Source organism: Etheostoma spectabile, chromosome 4, assembly GCF_008692095.1.
Source record: "Etheostoma spectabile isolate EspeVRDwgs_2016 chromosome 4, UIUC_Espe_1.0, whole genome shotgun sequence".
NCBI lineage: Eukaryota > Metazoa > Chordata > Actinopteri > Perciformes > Percidae > Etheostoma > Etheostoma spectabile.
This window is the reverse complement of record NC_045736.1, coordinates 36,780,031-36,789,413: the sequence shown is the minus strand read 5'-3', so window position 1 is coordinate 36,789,413 and position 9,383 is coordinate 36,780,031. Positions and strand designations below refer to the sequence as shown.

Here is a 9,383-nt window from a genome sequence, read left to right as displayed (position 1 = left end):
ACACACACACACACACACACACACACACACACACAGTGCTCCTCCTCTGTTTCTTCAATATTTCATCATGTGGCGTGAAAACACACTAACCATGTTGAGATAACCTGCTGTGTGTGTATGTGTGCGTGTACGTGTGTGTGTGTGTGTGTGTGTGTGTGTAACCAGGTCAGCAGGCTCTCCACCTGTCACGTGGAATCTGACCAATCAGGACAGAGCTGACACACACACACACACACACACACACACACACACACACACACACACACACACACACACACACACACACACACACACACACACACACACAGGAAATCTACATAATGAAGATGGGACCTCATTTCCTGTAGAGCAGCAGGTGTTTGCTTCTTGCTGGAATGTCTCACATGTCTTGCGCGTCTCACATGTCCATATGTCCACATGTCCATATGTCCATGTGAAGAGTTATTCAGTGTGCGATCATTCCTCCTTTCTATACTGACTAACATTACTACACTGTAAGAAATACACAGTACAACTTGTGTTTACAAATTACTTCTAAAGTTCAGCTGGAAAGTATTTTCCCTCTTTGTGCATGGTGGAGGAAAACTTCCTGGAATACATGTAGCTTTGCAGTTAGAGAAACTGAGTACATTTGTACACATGAGTACTGCACTACAATTTTGAATTATTGTACTCAAATATATTCAAACTATGCTACTTTATCCATCTCCACTGCATTTCAGGTGGTACTTTGTACTTCACTGCATTTATTACCTTAAGTTACTTATATATAATCAACTGATAATGTAATATTATTAATATTATTATTTTTATAGATACAAATAAAATGTTATAAATCCCATGGAGAAATTCACAAGCTACCCAGCAGTATATAAATTAAAATTAGCCCCACTTTTACCAAATGTGGTACTTTTTACTTCCTGCATTTACTACCTTAAGTTACTAATATACAGTATGATTAACAAATAACTGATGATGTCTTATTATTATAGATCCAAATAAAATGTTATAGATTCCATGAGGAAATTCACAAGCTACCCAGCAGTATATAAATTAAAATTAGCCCCACTTTTGCCACTGATAAACAAACAATAATGTAATAATATAATAAATATTATTTCAAAATGGGTCACTCTGCATATTGGATCCTTTTCCTTTGATTTTTTAAGTACATTTTGCTGGTATGTACTTTTACTGGAGTAGAATTTCAAATACAGGATATGAGTCTTTTACCACCGTAAGTTCGCTATCAAATATGTCTCCATTAAAGTGAAATCAAAGGCATTTTGGGAACATCTCTGTTTATGGACATGAGCATTAAACACAAAGTACAGCCAAAACTGACCAATACCTGAAGACCTGCTCATTGATAAATTAATTTTGACTTGGTGATGGCGCTACATCACAAGTCAAAGGATCCCCAAGTAATAACAATTAATCCTGATTGGACATGCTTGTTCTGTCATGGTAATCCATCCAATAATAGCTGGGACGTTTCCGTCTGGTTTAGAGTGGTGGACGGACACAGTTGAATATAACAGGTCATTCACCTGTGTGTGTAGATCAGAGAGGGAGGGGCAGAAACAGGTGAGGTGGGACATGTGAGAGGAAACTAAAGCGAGACATGTCACACATGTCTGAAGGGTGAGACTCAGGGGACGGCTGAGCCGAGCACAGATTAGGGTCAAATGGCAGAGTTCAGCAGGTGACTCCAGCTCTGCAGGTCACCTGTCCAGGTTTCCCAAACAGACAACACGTGGGAGGAAAACCTCATATCTCCTGCACTATACTACTGTCACTGTCAGAGGAAAACCTCACATCTACTGCACTATACTACTGTTACTGTCAGAGGAAAACCTCACATCTACTGCGCTATACTACTGTTACTGTCAGAGGAAAACCTTACATCTCCTGCACTAATCACTGTTACTGTCAGAGGAAAACTCACATCTCCTGCCTATACACTACGTTAGCTTCAAGGAAAACCTCACATCTCCGCAATACTGTACGTGTCGGAGGGAAACCTCCATCTACACTCATTACTATGTTACTGTCATAGAAAACTACACATCTCCTGCACTAACTGTTACTGTCAAGGAAAACCTCACATCGCCTGCATACTGTTACTGTCGAGGAAACCTCACATCTACACACTATACTAGTGTTACTGTCAGAAAAACCATCACATCTCCTGCGCTACACACTGTTACTGTAGGAAAACCTCACATCTCCTGTACATACTACTGTTACTGCAAGGAAAACCTCACTCTCCTGCCTATACTACGTTACTGTCAAGAAAACCTCACATCTCCTGCACTATCTACTGTTACTGTCAGAGAAACCTCACATCTCCTGCACTATACTACTGTTACTGTCAGAGGAAAACCTCACATCTCCTGCACTATACTACTGTTACTGTCAGAGGAAAACCTCACATCTCCTGCACTATACTACTGTTACTGTCAGAGGAAAACCTCACATCTCCTGCACTATACTACTGTTACTGTCAGAGGAAAACCTCACATCTCCTGCACTATACTACTGTTACTGTCAGAGGAAAACCTCACATCTCCTGCACTATACTACTGTTACTGTCAGAGGAAAACCTCACATCTCCTGCACTATACTACTGTTACTGTCAGAGGAAAACCTCACATCTCCTGCAATACTGTTACTGTCGGAGGGAAACCTCACATCTCAGCACTATACTACTGTTACTGTCAGAGGAAAACCTCACATCTCCTGCACTATACTACTGTTACTGTCAGAGGAAAACCTCACATCTCCTGCAATACTGTTACTGTCGGGGGAAACCTCACAGCTACAGCATTATACTACTGTTACTGTCAGAGGAAACCTCACATCTCCGCCTATACTACTGTTACTGTCAGAGGAAACCACACTACCCTGCACTATACTACTGTTACTGTCAGAGAAAACCTCACATCCTGCCTAACTACTGTTACTGTAAGAGGAAAACCTCACATCTCCTGCACTATACTACTGTTACTGTCAGAGGAAAACCTCACATCTCCTGCACTATACTACTGTTACTGTCAGAGGAAAACCTCACATCTCCTGCACTATACTACTGTTACTGTCAAGGAAAACCCACATCTCCTGCCACTATCTACTTTTTACTGTCAAGGAAAACCTCACATCTCCTGCAATACTGTTACTGTCGGAGGAAACCTCACATCTACAGCCTATACTACTGTTACTGTCAGAGAAACCTCCATCTCCTGCACTATCTACTGTTACTGCTACGAGGAAAACCTCACATCTCCTGCACAATGTGTTACGTTCGAGGAAAACCTCACATCTACACTATATACTACTGTTACTGTCAGAGGAAACCTCACATCTACCTGCACTATACTACTGTCTGTCAGAGGAAAACCTCACATCTACTGCGCTATACTACTGTTACTGTCAGAGGAAAACCTCACATCTCCTGCACTATACTACTGTTACTGTCAGAGGAAACTCACATCTCTGCACTATACTACTGTTACTGTCAGAGGAAAACCTCACATCTCCTGCACTATACTACTGTTACTGTCAGAGGAAAACCTCACATCTCCTGCAATACTGTTACTGTCGGAGGGAAACCTCACATCTACAGCACTATACTACTGTTACTGTCAGAGGAAAACCTCACATCTCCTGCGCTACACTACTGTTACGTAGTCAGAGGAAAACCTCACATCTCCTGCACTATACTACTGTTACTGTCAGAGGAAAACCTCACATCTCCTGCACTATACTACTGTTACTGTCAGAGGAAAACCTCACATCTCCTGCAATACTGTTACTGTCGGAGGGAAACCTCACATCTACAGCACTATACTACTGTTACTGTCAGAGGAAAACCTCACATCTCCTGCACTATACTACTGTTACTGTCAGAGGAAAACCTCACATCTCCTGCAATACTGTTACTGTCGGAGGGAAACCTCACATCTACAGCACTATACTACTGTTACTGTCAGAGGAAAACCTCACATCTCCTGCGCTACACTACTGTTACTGTAAGAGGAAAACCTCACATCTCCTGCACTATACTACTGTTACTGCGAGGAAAACCTCACATCTCCTGCACTATACTACGGTTACTGTCAGAGGAAAACCTCACTTAGATTAGATTAGATTAGATTAGATTCAACTTTATTGTCATTACACTGTACAGGTACAAGGCAACGAAATGGTTTGGTGGTCTAACCAGAAGTGCAATAGCAGTAAGTGCAGGATATACAATGGTTCCGTAAGTGCAAGACATGGATATGTAATGAATAAATATAGAAAGAATACTGTTATAAACAGAGTTTTACAGATGGGTTGTCCTATGAATACAAAATATAGATACACGGTATTTGAGCAAGATTACAGCTAGGATTTGTGGATATTACTATAATTGCAATTTTTTACAGATATTGCAAACGCATAATATACTAATGAAATAAGGTAAGTTTGGGCAGAAACTATCCGAATTAAAGTGCGGTGGAAAGTAATTGCATTTACAGTTAAAGTACGGTAGTGCGGATGTAAATGTAAACATTGGTACTGTATATAATAAACAGTCAGCAGTGCAAATGAATGTAGGTAGTGCAAAAAGGTAAGTAGTGCAAAAGATGCAGATGTAAACAGTCGTTACTATAGTACAGTCAGCAGTGCAGAAGGACATTATAATATTGCAGATAACAAAATGAGGCAGGTGTGAGGAGGGAGAGGAGAGTCTGTCAGTATATGAGGGGAGTGGGATCAATGAGGATTAGAGTTCAATAAAGAGACAGCTCTGGGGAAAAAACTGTTCTTTAGTCTGCTGGTCCTGGTCGGAGGACCCTGAACGCCTGCCGGAGGGCAGGAGAGAAAACAGTCTGTGGCTGGGTGAGAGGAGTCCTTCAGGATGCTGCGAGCTCGATGCAGACAGCGTTTCCTCTGGATGTGCTCGATGGCGGGCAGTGGAGTCCCGGTGATGCGCTGGGCGGTTTTCACCACCCGCTGCAGTGCCTTGCGCTCTGCAACAGAACAGCTCCCATACCACACTGTTGCACAGTTTGTCAGGATGCTTTCTATTGCACAGCGATAGAAGTTCACCAGGATAGTTGAGGAAAGCTGATTCTTCCTCAGTGTCCTCAGGAAGAAGAGGCTCTGGTGAGCCTTCTTGACCAGGCAGGAGGTGTTGGTTGACCAGGACATGTCCGCCGAGATGTGGATCCCCAGAAACTTGAAACTGGAGACACGCTCAACAGCCATTCCATCGATGTGGATGGTGTCGTGCGTGCCTCTTGGCTCCTTTCTGAAGTCCACGATGAGCTCCTTGGTTTTGGTGGTGTTGAGGAGCTGGTTATTTTCAGTGCACCATGTGGCCAGGTGCTGGATCTCTTCCCTGTAGGCAGTCTCATCGTTGTTGCTGATGAGACCATCACCGTTGTCGTCCGCAAACTTGATGATGGAATTAGATTCGTACACAGGCTTGCAGTCGGAGGTGAAGAGGGAGTAGAGAAACGGGCTCAGCACACACCCTGTGTACACCAGTGTTGAGTGTGATGGACGTGAGCGTTGGAGCCTTACGAACATTCTGGGGTCTGTTGGTAAGAAAGTCCAAAACATCTCCTGCACTAACTATGTTACTGTCAGAGGAAAACCTCACATCTCCTGCACTATACTACTGTTACTGTCAGAGGAAAACCTCACATCTCCTGCACTATACTACTGTTACTGTTAGAGGAAAACCTCACATCTACTGCACTATACTACTGTTACTGTCAGAGGAAAACCTCACATCTCCTGCACTATACTACTGTTACTATCAGAGGAAAACCTCACATCTCCTGCACTATACTACTGTTACTGTCAGAGGAAAACCTCACATCTCCTGCACTATGTATTTCCCTGTATCTGTCTTTTATTGTCTGTAAAGCGACCTTGAGTGCTTAGAAAGGCGCTGTTAAATAAATATGTATTATTATTATTATTATTATTATTTATTTATTATTATTATTATACTACTGTTAGAGGAAAACCTCACATCTACTGCATCTGCTGCATAAAACTTTTGTTTTTGTCAAGGGAAACTTCTTATCTACTACATATTTCTGCCAGAGGAAAACATCTTTCTTCTCTGGTACTAGTATTACTTTAAATAGTTTGGGATTTGGTTTTCTGGGGATTTAAAAAGTTAAGTCCATGTAACTCTATCACATTTCAAACACAAAGGCAATTCTGACCACAATTCAGATTTTTTTTATTGTGTGTTTAAGTGTAATAAACTTCCATATATATATATATATATATATATATATATATATATGAGACAAGCAGCTGTTGTGTAAAAGTAAAACCGACTGTTGCAGCTGCTGACATCATCACATTGCTGTCTCTGTGATATTTTTAACATGCATCCGCCTTCCCATAACAGAAAGGTACACACACTTTGTCAGAAAGTGTTTAACACAACTTGCTACTGGAACAATATTTGTTGGTAAAAAGTATCTTACGGGTGGTGCTATTTCTCATTCTCATAACAACAAAGCTGTCAAAAGATATCACCCGTGCAACAGAAGCTCTTTTGTGTGACTTAACATAAAAACAGCAGGTTTTGTATAGTATTTTAAGTACAATTTCGAGGTACTTTGAGTATTTCCATTGTATGCTTCTTTCTACTTCTATTCCTTATTTTGGAGGAACTTAATGTAGTTTTTATTCCATTGCGATCATTGCATAGCGTTAGCTACTAGTTATTTTGCAGGTTGACACTGTTAATACAAAGACTAAATCAACTACTAATATAATAGTATTAGTTTATGCTATCCAGACATGAAGCAATTAAAACTCCATATTTACCACTTGCATTTTAAAAAGTGATGTAGGCTACACAATAATGCATCAATAATCATAATCAAATATTAAAATATACACTATTCCAAACTAGGCCATTTTGCATAATGAGTAGCCTACATTAAATTGAAGTACTTTAAGTATTTGCACACAGGGTGAATCGAGATTGCGATTTTATAACGATTAATCGTGCAGGCCTGTTAAGAATGCCTTTTTATACTAGTAAAAAAATAAATTATACAAGATTAAAGTGGCTATAATCAATATCTTTTATAATAATGTTAAAACAAGGTCATAATGTGACAGAAGTGACAAGAAGTTAACACTTTTGTACTTTACTTAGGATTTTGAATGCAACACTTGTAGCAGTATTTGTAACCAGTGAAGCTTCCTCCACCTCTGGCTATCGTTTAGTTCCATAAAGAAAGCTCATGAACAGCTCTGTTGACTCTGTTAATATTAATACAGTGTATGGTTGAGTCTCGTGCGTTATCTACATACCGTCCATGGCTTTTCTGACGAATGACCGGCTCAGGATTGCAACATCGAGGCCCCGCCCCCCGCGGGATGACGACATCACGGAGGAAATAACGTAACCAAACAGCTCGCTAAGCCCGAGTCCTCAGTCCGGCTGAAAGTTCTGGATACAGCAGGTAGCAGGGTCAGAGCAGACCAGAAACCGGGTAGGTCGGTCTGGATAGAAAACACAGCTCCACACGGATAATATCTGCATTTAACTCGGCCGGACGGACTGAAGGACTCGGTTTAGCTAGGCTAATTTGTTCACTTCAGCTCCGGATATATAGCCTACATGTAAAATAGTTTCCTTTTCTGCCTTTCACCGTCAGTTTCATCTCATTCAGCCTGGAAAAGAAACCCAGCAGACTGACGACACGTTGCGCAACCTAGACAACAATAACGAGCCAAAGACGCCATCACCGGACGGTCCGCTCCGGTTCCCCGCCAGTCTCAGACCTGCTGCTTCCAGTCGGAGCTCAAACTTCAAGAAAACCTTCAGTTTTTATGTCTTCAGCTACATCTGTCCCCCAGACAGACAGACAGACAGACAGAAGGACAGACCATCTGCTCCCCGCTCAGTCTACTGGGTTCCTGTTGACCTGCAGTAGTCTGTCTCTCTGAAGAACACAAGGTAAGACCTGACCTGAGATCAGTGATCCAAGAAGTACACAGATCCTTGACTTAGTGAAAGTAGCTGTTACAAATTATGCAAATACAAGTACACTTTTCAAGCCTTTCAATCTAGTAAAAATACATACATACCTATCTTTTTTCTCTGCAAAATGTACTTTATGTAGGCTACTCATTATGCAGAATGGCCTCTCTCTTTCAGAGTCTTACAATACTTTTCATGGAGGACTTTACCTGGTTCATTACAGCATCCTCGTGTTGGATCTGGTCCAGCTGGGGCCCAGTTTAAAAATGTATTGCAGTGTTATCAATAGGAATCATCATATCTCATAGGAGCAGGAGATATAGTCCAGTAGAGTCGGGCAGGTTCTACTGCTGAGAGGGGGTCTTGAATGGTCTTCCCTAACCCATGGAGTGTCCTCGGTTGTCATGGAGATGGGTCTGTTGACATGTGAGCTGGAAGCTTTTTGGACTTTTTGCCTGTGTTGCCACACTGCGATACGGGTTGGGACTGTTTTGTCAAAGTACTATTTCCAAGATCAAGAAACCACTTTTGACGCTTTAATAGCCACTGATTCCATGACCGCGGATAATAAATACAGAAAGCGACTTAATAATAAAGTTATTACCTTAGTCTTTATCGTGGTAAACATCTTCTCTGTGGGTTTTGGACCGTGGGTCTGAGAAAACAAGACATTTAAAGACATCATCTTGGACTCTGGGAACATTTTTCCACTATTGTGTAACGTTTGAATGATTCATGAATGACAAAACCATTTACTGATTAAAAGGAGAAATTAATCTGCAGATTAATTGATACTGAATATGTGAGTTAGTTGCAGCTAAAGCTGGGTAATACATTGATATTATATTGAGATATGAGACTAGATATGGTCTTAGATTTTGGATATCGTAATATTGTAACATGGTGTTATTTCTTGGTTTTAAAGGCTGCATTACAGTAAAGTGATGTCATTTTCTGATCTTACCAGACTGTTGTAATTATTCTGTTATTGGCCTTTACACAGTCATGATATCCACATTATGGATGATTATTTATCAAAATATTTCATTGTGTAAATATTACGTGAAAGCACCAGTAGTCAACACTACAATATCGTTGTATCAATATCGAGGTATCTGGTCAAAAATGTTGTGATATTTAATTTTCTCCATATCACCCAGCCCTAGTTGCAGCCCTTGTGAGTTTTAACCCTTGTTGTTGTCTTCCCATCAACCATGAAACATCCCTTTTTCTGACATTTCTGTCACTTTTTCAATGTGTGGGTGCTTTTTTTGACCTTTTTTCCAAAGTCGTTTGATATTTCTAATGTTGACATTTCCAGCGTTTATTTCAAAAGGCACATTTTTTGTGACAGTTTTTTTTTTTTTTT

At 40.8% G+C, this 9,383-nt stretch overlaps 1 protein-coding gene and 1 long non-coding RNA gene across 2 annotated transcripts in view; both read left to right on the top strand.

Moving 5' to 3' along the window:
• LOC116688646 (uncharacterized) overlaps positions 1 to 9,383 on the top strand; it is a 16,674-nt gene that overhangs the window by 1,520 nt on the left and 5,771 nt on the right. The window lies entirely within an intron of this gene.
• The window catches only part of trib3 (tribbles pseudokinase 3), a 6,773-nt gene continuing 4,874 nt past the window's right edge, over positions 7,485 to 9,383 (top strand). The window contains exon 1 of the mRNA XM_032514803.1: positions 7,485 to 7,990. The gene's annotated coding sequence lies outside the window, so the exon portion shown is untranslated. The remainder of the gene's footprint in view (positions 7,991 to 9,383) is intronic.